Source organism: Mus caroli, unplaced genomic scaffold (genome assembly GCF_978045245.1).
Source record: "Mus caroli unplaced genomic scaffold, Mus_caroli_1 scaffold_5, whole genome shotgun sequence".
In the NCBI taxonomy this organism is placed as follows: Eukaryota; Metazoa; Chordata; class Mammalia; order Rodentia; family Muridae; genus Mus; species Mus caroli.
The window spans coordinates 55177414-55191901 of record NW_028227260.1 but is presented as its reverse complement, the minus strand read 5'-3'; the positions used below and the strand labels follow the sequence as shown (position 1 = coordinate 55191901).

The 14488-nt window shown below is 36.7% G+C and overlaps 1 protein-coding gene across 1 annotated transcript in view; it reads left to right on the top strand.

Annotated features, from left to right (window-relative positions):
- The window catches only part of Dach2 (dachshund family transcription factor 2), a 526586-nt gene that overhangs the window by 461191 nt on the left and 50907 nt on the right, over window positions 1-14488 (top strand). The window lies entirely within an intron of this gene.

Sequence of the window (14488 nt, the reverse complement as noted above, 5' to 3'; positions counted from 1 at the left end):
TTAGACATGATTATAGTTGATTCTCAATTCTGAACTGATTCTTAGCCAATTGTAAATGGAGTGCTTTATTAATTTAAATTTCAGATTATTCACTATTACTGTGTAGAAATACAATTTTTTTCAAACTGATCTTGTTTTCTTCATCTTTTGGAACATTAAATCTCTAATGGTCATCTATAGATTACCTGATGATTTTCTTGTTTTTCTTTATGATATATATATATATATGTATATATATGTATATATATATATATATGTATATATACATATATATATATATAATTTTATGTACCAATATAGAAATGTTATCTGTCTATTGATATCTGTTTTTTAATTGCTCTCTGTGAGTGAGATTTCACTAGATGAAGAGAAGTGGTGACCTTACCATCTTTGCCTTATTCCTAATTTTCTGAAAGGAATCTTTCATTATCCCCTGCTTAATTATGCAATTATGAACAATGTTTTTCATAGATTCTATTCCTAAGATTGGCAGTTTCTTTCTTCATCTACTTTGCCTTGTCTTCATGTAATTCAAGTGTATTAGTTTTGGTCAATTTCTTTTCTTTTCTTTTCTTTTTTTTTTTTTTTTTTTTTGATTCAATGGATATGATTCTATGGCTTTGGCTGTTTAATCTATTATCATGCAGGATTAATTGATAAACCTTAAAGTAAACTCCATTTTTATATTTTATGGTTAGAAAATAATAAGATATATTCTTCTAACGATTTTTAGGTTGCGAATATTACTACTATTTGTACTGCACAATTGTATAGAGCTGCTTTCTAGAACTTGTAGTTTTTATGTAACTGAAGTTTTATATGCAGTAAAGTGCAATTCCCGATTTCCTATACAACTGTTTTCTGAAATCAGCTGATTTCTCTGATACTATATGTTTGAGAAATACCTTAAATACACACGAAGAAAGTAGCATGAGATCCTTTCCCACTGTGTGTAGCTTACTTAGTTCAAATGTCATTTCTTCCAAGTTCATACATGTCATAGAATGTGACTGGGTGTTTTAATTATTTAAAACTCATTGAAATTTAAATAGTTGTTCATTATACTTTATTTATATATTTTCCATTGGTAGATATTTCAAGAGTTTCCTTGTCTTGGCCATTTTGGATAAATAGCTATGACCATTGGTACACAAGTATCATCTTTGATTCTTTTGAACCTTTGCCTACATGTAGAAGTACTAGATTCTATGGTTCTTATTTTGAGAAACACCAATACTCATTCCTCAGAGTGGCTCCATAATTTTACAATCCTATCAGCAGTGTATAGAGTTTTTGATAATCCTACATAATTTCTGTATCAGTAACTTTTTTTCACCGTTACCAAAATACCTGACAGTAACAGCTTTAGTGAGGTTTATTTTAGTTTATTTTAGGCCATAATGGAAGAGAATTTGAGAAAAACAGAAGATTTTGACTGTCTGCCAGATTATGTGGCAGCAAGTGACATAGTGTCAATCAACTAGGAAACATAGGATAGGACCATAATTGTAAGTGACTATAATTTCCAAGGGATTGTCTTTACAGGCTTCTATTTTCCAGAAAAGCCCAATGTCCCAAAAGTTCTATAACCTCCCAAAACTGTGACACTGAGAACTGAGTACTCAAAACATGAACCTGTGTGGCATATTCCAGATTCAAATCATAATACTATCAACATTTATTATTTTAATTATAAATATCCAAGTAAGTATGATATGCTCACATTTTATATTTCACTGTTTAGTGATACAGAATAGAATTTTATATATCCACTAGTCATTTATATCTTCTCTGTAGAAATTTCTATTTGGTTTCTTGTCTTTTAATCTAGTTTTTGCTTTGTTTAATTTTTCTATTGTGTTATAAGTATTACTTAATATATTATGGAAAACAAAACCTTATCAGGTTTTAAAATAGATTCTATTTAATTAATCTGTTGATTGGCTATTTTATTTTTTTATATTTTAAATTAATTTTTTTGCACTCCATATTTTATCCCCCATGCCTGCCCATCCACCATCTGACTGTTCCACCCTGTCTCCACAGTGATGTCTCCACCCCCCACCCCACCTAACCTCTTAACTCTCTGGGTCCTATAGTCTCTTGATGGTCTTGCATCTTCTCTGACTGAACCCAAACCCTGCAGTCCTCTACTGTATGTGTGTTGGAGGCCTCATATCAGCTGGTATATGCTGTCTGTTTGGTGGTCCAGTGTTTGAGAGATCTCAGGGGTCCAGATTAATTGAGACTGCTGATCCTCCTACAGGATCGCCCTTCTCAGCTTCTTTCAGCCCTTCCTAATTCAACAACAGGTTTCAGCAGCTTTTGTCCACTGATTAGGTGCAAATAACTGCATCTGACACTTTCAGCTGCTTGTTGGTTCTTTTGGAGTATGGTCATGCTAGTTCCCTTTTTGTGAGCTCTCCATAGCCTTGGTAATAGTGTCAGGTCTTGGGACCTCCCCTTGAGCTGGATCCTACTTTGGGCCTGTCACTGGACCTTTTTTTCCCTCAGGCTTCTCTCCATTTCCATCCCTTTAGTTCTTTCAGAAAGGAACAATTATGGGTCAGAGTTGTGACTGTGTGATGGTCCCCCTCTCCCTCATTTGAGGGATTGGCTATTTTCTTATTATGATATTCCTTCTATTTTTTACAATCCAGTCATTACTGTCCTCCTGATCTGCCCTCCCACAGTTCCCCATCTCATTCCTCCTCTCCTGTTTCCAAGAGGATGTCCCCAATCCCCTCCCAGCCTCCCCACATCCTGGGACCTCAAGTCTCTCAAGGGTTAGACTCATCTTCTCTTACTGAGGCCAGACCAGGCAGACCTCTGCTGTATATGTGTCCGGGGCCTCAGACAGCTTTTGTGTGCTACCTGGTTGCTGGCTCAGTGTCTGAGAGATCTCAGGGGTCTGGGTTTGTTGACACTGATGGTCTTCCTCTGGAGTTGACCTCCTCCTCACCTTCTTCCAGTCTTTGCCTAATTCAACCACAAAGGTCCCAGACTAAAGTCCATTGGATTGATATAAGCATCTGCAGGTCTCAGTCAACTGCTGATAAAGCCTCTCAGAGGACAGCCATGCTAGTCTTCTGTCTATAAACACACCATATCATCAGTAATAGTGTCAGGCCTTGGATCCTCCCCTTGAAATGGATCCCAAATTTCAACCTGTCACTGGACCTCCTATCCCTCAGTCTCTTCTCCAGTTTTTGTCCTTGCGGTTCTTTTACATAGGGACAATTCTGGGTCAGAGTTTTGACTGTGGGATGGCAGCCCCATCCCTCCACTTGATTCCCTGACTTTCTACTGTAGATTGACACTATGAGTTCCCTCTCCCTACTGTTGGACATTTCATCTAAGGTCCCTCCCTTTGAGTTAAGTCTTGAGAGTCTCGTCTCCCAGGTCTCAAGTACTTTCTAGAGGGTCCTACCTCCCACACCCCACCAAGGTTGTATATTTCCATTAATTTTTCTGGGTTCTCTCCTGCTTCTCCATACCCATACCTGTTCATGTTCCTCTTCCCCCCCCTCCCCTCTTCCATCTAAATCGCTCTCTCCCTCTGCCTCCCATGATTACTTTCTTCTCCCTCCCACGTGGGATTGAAGCATTCTCACTTTGTCACTTCTGCTTGTTACCTTCTTGAGTTTTATGGATTGTATTTTAGTATTCTGTACATTTTTGGCTAATATCCACTTATAAGTGAGTAAATACCAGGTAATTTCATTTATGTTTACTTGGTTGTTTAAAATTTTGATGTTATATTTGAGAAATTAGTGCCAAGACTGAGGTCATGGAAATTTTCTCCATATTCTTTCTTTTTTTTTTAATTTATTTTTATTAGGTATTTTCCTCGTTTACATTTTCAAAGCTATCCCAAAAGTCCCTCATACCCACCCCCCCAATCACCTACCCACCCACTCCCCCCTTTTGGTCCTGGGGTTCCCCTGTACTGGGGCATATAAAGTTTGCAAGTCCAATGGGCCTCTCTTTCCAGTGATGGCCGACTAGGCCATCTTTTGATACATATGCAGCTAGAGACAAGAGCTCCGGGGTACTGGTTAGTTCATATTGTTGTTCCACCTATAGGGTTGCAGTTCCCTTTAGCTCCTTGGGTAATTGCTCTAGCTCCTCCATTGGGGGCCGTGTGATCCATCCAATAGCTGACTGTGATCATCCACTTCTGTGTTTGCTAGGCCCCGCCCAGCATAGTCTCACAAGAGACAGCTATATCTGGGTCCTTTCAGCAAAATCTTGCTAGTGTATGCAATGGTGTCAGCGTTTGGAAGCTGATTATGGGATGGATCCCTGGATATGGCAATCACTAGATGGTCCATCCTTTCGTCACAGCTCCAAATTTTGTCTCTGTAACTCCTTCCATGTGTGTTTTGTTCCCATTTCTAAGAAGGTGCAAAGTGTCCACACTTTGGTGTTCATTCTTCTTGAATTTCATGCGTTTAGCAAATTGTATCTTATATCTTGGGTATCCTAAGTTTCTGGGCTAATATCCACTTATCAGTGAGTATATATCCTCATAAAATTGCAAAGCTTCTACAAGGCAAAAGACACCGTCAATAAGACAAAAAGGCCACCAACAGATTGGGAAAGGATCTTTACCTATCCGAAATCAGATAGGGGACTAATATCCAATATATATAAAGAACTCAAGAAGGTGGACTCCAGAAAATCAAATAACCCCATTAAAAAATGGGGCTCAGAGCTGAACAAAGAATTCTCACCTGAGGAATACCAAATGGCTGAGAAGCACCTGAAAACATGTTCAACATCCTTAATCATCAGGGAAATGCAAATCAAAACAACCCTGAGATTCCACTTCACTCCAGTCAGAATGGCTAAGATCAAAAATTCAGGTGACAGCAGATGCTGGCAAGGATGTGGAGAAAGAGGAACACTCCTCCATTGTTGGTGGGATTGCAAGCTTGTACAACCACTCTGGAAATTAGTCTGGCGGTTCCTCAGAAAATTGGACATAGTACTACCGGAGGATCCTGCAATACCTCTCCTGGGCATATATCCAGAAGATGTCCTAACCGGTAAGAAGGACACATGCTCCACTATGTTCATAGCAGCCTTATTTATAATAGCCAGAAGCTGGAAAGAACCCAGATGCCCCTCAACAGAGGAATGGATACAGAAAATGTGGTACATTTACACAATGGAGTACTACTCAGCTATTAAAAAAAATGAATTTATGAAATTACTAGGCAAATGGATGGACCTGGAGGGCATCATCCTGAGTGAGGTAACCCAATCACAAAGGAACTCGCACAATATGTACTCCATATTCTTTCAAGAAAGTTCGTAGACATTTTATTTGAGTATTGAATCTATTATTTTTTGTTTTTGTACATATAATAGTCCTTCTCTTGTGTGTAAGTATTCAGTTTTGTCATGCTTCCCTTTGAGGGAACTATTATTTCCCATTGTCTTTTTTTTCTTGAAACCCTTCTGAAGATCACTTGAATATATACCCATCAATGATTGTCTGGACTCTTAATTTCATTTGCCTGTATTCTGATTGTTATGGAAGTGCATTTATAGTTTTTGAATTTATGATTATATAGTCTATGTTTTTTTCTTTCTTAGGATTGCTTTTAGCTATTTGGAATACTTGTTATTCCATATGAATAAGGTGATTGCTTACATCATTTTTTTTTTTTTTTGGTAAAAACTGCCATGAGAATTTATAGACAGGTTTCACTGAATCTCTAGGTCTTTGCAAATGATATGCACATTATCAGAACCTTAAGCCTTCCAATCACTTACAACATGGTACCTTTTCTCTTATTTAAGTAATTAAATTTTAATCTATTTTTTAGCTTTCAGTGTTCAAGAATTTTATGACAATGGATTGATTTCTAAGTTTTAAATTGTTTTTGATGCTATACTAAATAGGATTATTTTATTGCTACTCTGTTCAGAAAGTTCATACTAATTTTTTAATCCTCTTTGATAAATTTGTGTCTTAATTCTGCTAATATTATAATGGGAGTTTTAAAAGTTTACTCCATAAAAATTAGGATATATGCAATGAATATAATTTCACTCTTTTGTATCTTTGAAATGACTTATATTCCTTAGGTAAAATACCTTTTAGTCATGATGTGTAATAAGTTTACATATTAATGAATTTTTATTATTTTTACTGTTTTCAATTATTCTTATTTTGTTAAGCACATTTTATTACATATTCATAGTGGGTATAGATGCATATTTTTCTTTTAATATCATTTGTTTTGCTATCCTGGAAATATAGAAATCATAAAATGAACTAAGTTAATAGAATTAGCTGTGGTGTTTTCTCTACCTTCATTGTGAGGCAAGAGGTCATCAGATGTCCTGGATTTTCAGCCACATTTGATTTTTAGCAATCATGTGGTTTCTGGAAATCAAAAACAGATTGTCTGGAAGAGCAGCCAATACTCTTAACTGCTGAGCTATCCCCTCCAGGCCCTAAAAATTATTTTTATCTCATGTAAAGTTTTGTAATTCTCAAGTGATATTATTTAGATCATTAGCTTATAAACCAGTAATAATTTCTCCAACCAACTGGAAATATGTATAGTATATTTGTCTTCTTTTTATCTAGGATATTTTTGAAAGTGGGTAAAACAGAATTTGTATATATCTAGTTATAAGAAAACTAAATATATTTTCTTTTTAATGATATTTCTATATATCCATCAATAGATTATTATTTGCTATTATATATGTATATATATACATATATATATACAATTCACAATGTTAAACAAATTAATTCAAGGTAATTTTATTTAAATGAATAATTACAATTATGTTGATTATGAAAGTTTCATCATTTTATCGTTAGCTCACTTATGTGTAGGTTTATAGCATAATATCATATAATAGTTATTACAGTCACAAAACCTCAAAATTTTGTTTCATTTCCTCTTCTAAGAAAAAGTTTATCAAAAATTTGATTCTTATGTTTGTGTGTTTTATTTTTAAATTTATTTATTTTATTTATACGAGTACACTGTAGCTGTCTTCAGGCACACTGGAAGAGGGCATTGGACCCCATTACCAACGGTTGTGAGCCACCAAATGCTTGCTAGGAATTTAACTCCAGACCTCTGGAAGAGAGTGGTTTTAAACACTCAGCCATCTTTCAAGGTCTAAATATTTAACTCTTAATCCAAATTTCTTTCTTATAACAACTATATTACTTATTAGCAGAAATTAATGAAAACTTTTTATAATTCTTCTTAGTGATGAAACTGTAAATGTATTTGTTTTTAAAATTATAATCAATAAAGTATTTATACAATAATAGATCAGAGATAATACAAGTAATATAATAATGATTAATCCTCAAATCAGTAATTTATGTGGGAATTGTGAAATACAATTTTAAAAACTCACAGTTTTCACATAGATAAAAGATTATAACTTGTATCATTATTATTAATTACCACAAACATTTTTATAAACTAGTTGTACTTGTCTTGTGCTTTCATCCTCTGGGAGTTTAATGTTGTAAGAAATTTTAGAGCTTTCCCTCAGGATGGTCATTGATAATAAAAGAATATTACCAAATAAATTATTACATTCTTCAAATAGGGTATTTTTCCTTGACTTTACTATACTGTGCAATTTAATATATATCTAATAAGTATATGTTTTTTTAATTCGGTATTTTCTTCATTTACATTTCCAATGCTATCCCAAAAGTCCCCACATAACCTCCCCCCCTCCCCTCCCCCTCCCACTTTTGGCCCTGGTATTCCCCTGTACTGAGGCATATAAAGTTTGCAAAACCGATGGGCCTCTCTTTCCAATGATGGCCGATTAGACCATCTTCGAATACATATGCAGCTAGAAACACGAGCTCTGGTGGGGTACTGGTTAGTTCATATTGTTGTTCCACCAATAGGGTTGCAGACCCCTTTAGCTCCTTGGGTACTTTCTCTAGCTCCTCCATTGGGGGCCCTGTGATCCATCCAATAGCTAACTGTGAACACCCACTTCTGTATTTGCTAGGCCCAAGCATAGCCTCACAAGAGACAGCTATATCAGGGACCTTTCAGCAAAATCTTGCTAGTGTATGCAATGGTGTCAAAGTTCACAGGCTGATTGTGGGATGGATGCCCGGATATGGCAGTCTCTAGATGGTCCATCCTTTTGTCTCAGCTCAAACTTTGTCTCTGTAATTCCTTCCACGGGTGTTTTGTCCCCAATTCTAAGAAGGGGCAAAGTGTCCACATTTTGGTCTTCATTCTTCTCGAGTTTCACGTGTTTTGCAGATTGTATCTTGTATCTTGGGTATTCTAAGTTTCTGGGCTAATATCCACTTATCAGTGAGTATATATCATGTGAGTTCTTTTGTGATTGGATTACCTCACTCAGGATGATGTCCTCCAGGTCCATCCATTTGCCTAGGAATTTCATAAATTCATTCTTCTTAATAGCTGAGTAGTACTCCATTATGTAAATGTACCACATTTTCTATATGCATTCCTCTGTTGAGGGACATCTGGATTCTTTCCATCTTCTGGCTATTATAAATAAGGCTGCTATGAACATAGTGGAGCATTTGTCCTTCTTACAGTTGGAACATCATCTGGATATATGCCCAGGAGAGGTACTGTGGGATCCTCTGGTAGTACTATGTCCAATTTTCTGAGGAACTGCCAAATTGATTTCCGAAGTGGTTGTACAAACTTGCAATCCCACCAACAATGGAGGAGCATTCCTCTTTCTCCACATCCTTGACAGCATCTGCTGTCACCTGAATTTTTGATCTTAGCCATTCTGAATGGAGTGAAGTGGAATCGCAGGTTTGTTTTGATTTGCACTTCCCTGATGATTAAGGATGCTGAACATTTTCTCAGGTGCTTCTCAGCCATTCGGTATTCCTCAGGTGAGAATTCTTGGTTTAGCTCTGAGCCCCATTTTTCATGGGGTTATTTGACTTTCTGAGGTCCAGCTTCTTGAGCTCTTTGTATATATTGCATATTATTCCCTTATCTGATTTAGGATAGGCAAAGACTCTTTCCTAATCTGTTGGTGGCCTTTTTGTCTTATTGACACTGTCTTTTGCCTTACAGAAGCTATGCAATTTTATGAGGTCCCATTTGTCTATTCTCGCTCTTACAGCACAAGCCATTGCTGTTCTATTCATGAATTTTACCCTGTGCCCATGTCTTCGAGGATTTCCCCCACTTTCTCCTCTATAAGTTTCAGTGTCTCTGGTTTTATGTGGAGTTCCTTGATGCACTTAGATTTGACCTCCATACAGGGCGAAAGGAATGGATCAATTCACATTCTTCTACATGATAACCGCCAGTTGTGCCAACACCATTTGTTGAAAATGCTGTCTTTTTTTCACTGGATGGTTTTAGCTCCCTTGTCAAAGATCAAGTGACCATAGGTGTGTGGGTTCATTTCTGGGTCTTCAATTCAATTCCATTGGTCTACTTGTCTGTCACTATACCAGTACCATGCAGTTTTTATCACAATTGTCTTTAGTACAGCTTTAGGCAGGTCATGGTGATTCCCCCAGAGGTTGTTTTATCCTTGAGAAGAGTTTTTGCTATCCTAGCTTTTTAGTTATTCCAGATGAATTTGCAGATTGCTCTTACTAATTCGTTGAAGAATTGAGTTGGAATTTTGGTGGGGATTGCATTGAATCTGTAGATTGATTTTGGCAAGATAGCCATTTTTACTATATTGATCCTGCCAATCCATGAGCATGGGAGATCTTTCCATCTTCTGAGATCTTTTTAAATTTCTTTCTTCAGAGACTTGAATTTCTTATCATACAGATCTTTCACTTCCTTAGTTTGAGTCACTCCAAGGTATCTTATATTATTTGTGACTATTGTGAAGGGTGTTATTTCCCTAATTTCTTTCTCAGACTGTTTATCCTTTTGTAGAGAAAGGCCATTGACTTGTTTGAGTTAATTTTATATCCAGCTACTTCACCGAAGCTGTTTATCAGGTTTAAGTGTTCTCTGGTGGAATTTTTAGGGTTACTTATATATACTATCTTATCATCTGCAAATAGTGATATTTTGACTTCTTCCTTTCCAATTTGCATCCCCTTGATCTCCTTTTGTTGTCTAATTGCTCTGGCTAGGACTTCAAGTACTATGTTGAATAGGTATGGAGAAAGTGGGCAGCATAGTCTAGTCCCTGATTTTAGTGGGATTGCTTCCAGCTTCTTACCATTTACTTTGATGTTGGCTACTGGTTTGCTGTAAATTGCTTTTATCATTTTTAAGTATAGGCCTTGAATTCTTGATCTTTCCAAGACTTCTATCATGAATGGGTGTGGGATTTTGTCAAATGCTTTTCGTTGAAAATTGTTTTCCAGCCTTTATTCTGAGGTAGTGTCTATCTTTTTCCGAGATGGGTTTCCTGTAAGCAGCAAAATGTTTGGTCCTGTTTGTGTAGCCAGTCTGTTAGTCTATGTCTTTTTATTGGGGAATTGAGTCCATTGATATTAAGAGATATTATTGAAAAGTAATTGTTGCTTCCTATTATTTTTGTTGTTAGAGTTGGCATACTGTTCTTGTGGCTGTCTTCTTTTTGGTTTGTTGAAGGATTACTTTCTTGCTTTCTCTAGGGTGTGGTTTCTGTCCTTGTATTTTTTTTTTTTTTTTGCTTTTTTTTTCCTTTTATTATCCTTTGAAAGGCTGGATTAATGGAAAGATAATGTGTGAATTTGTTTTTGTCGTGGAATACTTTGGTGTCTCCATCTAAGGTAATTGAAAGTTTGGCTGGGTATAGTAGCCTGGGCTGGCATTTGTGTTCTCTTCGTGTCTGTATAACATCTGTCCAGGCTCTTCTGGCTTTCATAGTCTCTGGTGAAAAGTCTGGTGTAATTCTGATAGGCCTGCCTTTATATGGTACTTGACCTTTTTCCCTTACTGCTTTTAATATTCTATCTTTATTTAGTGTATTTTCTGTTCTGATTATTATGTGTTGGGAGGAATTGTTGGTGGACACCCCCAAGGTCCCTAGAGGACAGATTCTGAGACAGACCCTGTTTCAGGCTCCAGACATCTCGGCACCTTCCCTTCCAGAGGAGAGGTGTCCACCCTGCCCAGGAGGGCATTGCTGGAGGACCTGGGGGAGCTATCTTGGTTCCCTGATCCCTCCAAGCCTAGTCTGTGCAGGTGAGAGTGTGGACTACAGAAGCTAACAGCTTCTGTGACAGGCCAAAGCAACACAGCTTCTGGGACAGGTCCTGTTTCGGGCCTTCATCTTCTGCCAGCAGGGAAGTCCAAACACCAGATATTTGTGCACCTTCCCTGTAAGAGGAAAGCTTGCCTGCAGAGAGTGCTCTGACAACTGAAACTCAGAGGAAAGAGCTAGTCTCTCTGGTCTGCTGATAGAGGCTAACAGAATCATGAAGGGAACAATCTCTAACCAGAGACAACTATAACAAATATCTCCAGAGTTTACCAGATGGCCAAAGACAAACTTGGGACAGGATCCTTCCTGTCTCCATCTGCATCCTGGAGTTAACCCTGTCGCACAGCTTTCTGGACACAAATCCTGCTGACATACCTAAGATCACAGACTCACAGGCTCACAGGAGGGATAGGTCAACTAACACCAGAGATAACCAGATGGCGAGAGACAAGTATAAGAACCTAAACAACAGAAACCTAGGCTACTTGGTTGGCATCATCAGAACCTAGTTCTCCCACCATGGTATATCCTGGATAACACAGCACACCAGAAAAGCAAGATTCAGATTTAAAAATCACATCTCATGATAATAATAGAGGACTTCAAGAAAGACATAAATAACTCCCTTAAAGAAGTAGCAGGTAAGTAGCTAGAAGCCCTTAAAGAAGAAACAGAAAAATCTCTTAAAGAATTGCATGAAAACTCAATCAAACAGGTAAATTAATAGAACAAAATCATCCTGGTTTTAAAAATGGTACTCCTTACCAACCCACCCACTCCCACCTTACTTCTCTAGCATCCCCCTACACTGGGGTATCAAGCTTCTACAGGACCAAGGACCTCCCCTCCCATTGAGGACAGATAAAGCCATCCTCTGCTATATATGTATCTTGAGCCATGGACCAATCCATGTATACTCTTTGGTTGGGTGGTTTAGTTCCTGGGGGTTCTAGGGGGTCCAGTTAGTTGATGTTGTTCTTCCTATGGTGGTAATCCCATTTAGCTCCTTCAGTCCTTCCCCTAGCTCTTCCATTGGTATCACCAGGCTCAGTGCAATGGTTGACTGTGAATATCAGCATCTGTATTGGCCAGGTGTTGGCAGAGCCTCTCAGGGGATAACAATACCATGCTCCTGTCAGCAAGCACTTCTTGGCATCAGCAATAGTGTCTGGGTTTTATGTTTGCAGATGGGATGGATTCTTAGATGTTTTTTATCCATTTTTATTTCTTCCTTTGAGACTTCTCTGTACAGATCTGTAGACCAGTTTAATTGGGTCATTTTTCCTTTAATTGGTTTTAGATAATTTTTTTTTATATCCTGGATACTAATTCTCTATCAGTTGTATATAGCTGGCAAAGGTTCTTTTCTACTTTGCTGGCTTCCTTTTTAATCCAGTGTTTCTATTTGACAATTGTTGGCCTTAATTCCTAGAAAAATGGACTTCTATTTAGAAAGTTACTTCTGAGACATATGCTGTAGGATACTATTATCTATCTATCTATCTATCTATCTATCTATCTATCTATCTATCCATCTATCTATCTAAACACCTTCAGCATTTCAAATTTCAAATTGACATTTTTGATCTACTTGGGATTAAGTTTTATATAAGTGTTAGACTATTCTAATTTTATTCTTCTATATGTGGCTATCCAGTTTTCCTGGCACCATTTGTTGGAGAAGATGTCTGTTATCCAATGTATGTTTTTGACATCTTTGTCAAATATCACATCATTATAATTACATGTACTCAATAAGGTCTTCAACCTTGTTCCATTGGTCTACAAGTCAATTTTTGTGACAGTATTATACTTGAAAAATGAAGCTGCATAATATAACTTGAAATATAGAAGGACAATCTCTTTAGCATTGTTTTTTGTGCTCACAATTACCTTGGCAATCCAGAGTCCTTTGTAACTCTATATGAATTTTAGGATTTTTTTTATTTCTGTGAAGAATGTTCTCAGTATTTTGATGGGGATTAAACTGAATAGTTTTTGATAGACTGGCCTTTTTGCAACATTAATTCTACCAATCCAGAAGCATGAAAGATATTTCCAATTATTTTTTTTTTAAGAAAAGCATTGTCATCTTAGGATCTTGGGATGATCATGAGCACAGTTAAATTATGGTTTGCCTAATTCGATCCCATCTTACAAGGGAAAAGAACCTTTGAACATGAATGGACTCAAACTACCACAAGGTATTCAAGAAGTCAACTGCAGATTTAGTCATTTATCTACCTTACATACAGAACTATGTTTTATATTCTACACATTGCTTAGAGAATTGAAACTTCTGAATATTTAACAAGTTGTAGATTAGCATGATGGCAAATGCCTTAATTCCAGAACAAGGACAGTAGAACTAAGAAGGTGGGGGTAGGAAGATCAGGAGATTCAGGTTACCCTTGGTTACATATGGATTTCATACCATTGTAGTTTATGTATGACTTTGTTGCAACCAACCAAATCACCACCACTACCTCCACCACCACCACCACCACCACCACCACCAATAAGCATTAATCATTAAATGGATATGTAAAATAGAGAAAAACAAAATAAAAAGAGGGAAGAGTTATCAAAATTGTCAGGCTGATCTCTTAAGTCCAATTCCAAGAAGTAAACCAATGTAAGCTTTGGAACTTAAAGCTCGATAAATACATAAAATCCCCAATTGAGAAGAATTAAAAAGATATAGTATATTAGAATTTAGAATTGAAAACATTTATCTAAGCAATGGAATGTATATAATTGATGGTGCAAGATCAATAAGAATTTGGAAAAATCATCAATGAGTGTGAGTCAAGAAGTTCCAACATATCTCAAAGTGAGATACATGAAGAAATAAAAAATAACGGACAAATGTTAAACTTAGAGAAAATGGATGATATTTTCTAAAACTTTTAGTTTCTCTTATAAATTATGGTATTGTTTGCCAGTGGAAACAGCATGTTTGATGTTTATGGGAAGAAATATCAGGAGACATGAGACACTACAAACTTCAGAAAATGCTTTTTGTTTATTTTTAAGTGGAAAAGATAACTTTTTATGTTGTGACGTGAAAATGATTGTGCAGAAATACTATGGCACTTAGTGAGTGCACTTGTGCCCAGTTAATGCATGCTGTGCCCAGATGGTAGATTGAAAATAGGCTTAAAATTTTCCTTTAATGGAACTTGATTGGCCTATATAAAATATAAATGCTATACTTTCTTATCAGTAGTTTGACTGTGCAGTATTTTGACTGAAGTTGGAACTCTTAGCATGGATGGATTTTGTAAAAAAAAAAAAAAAACTTAGC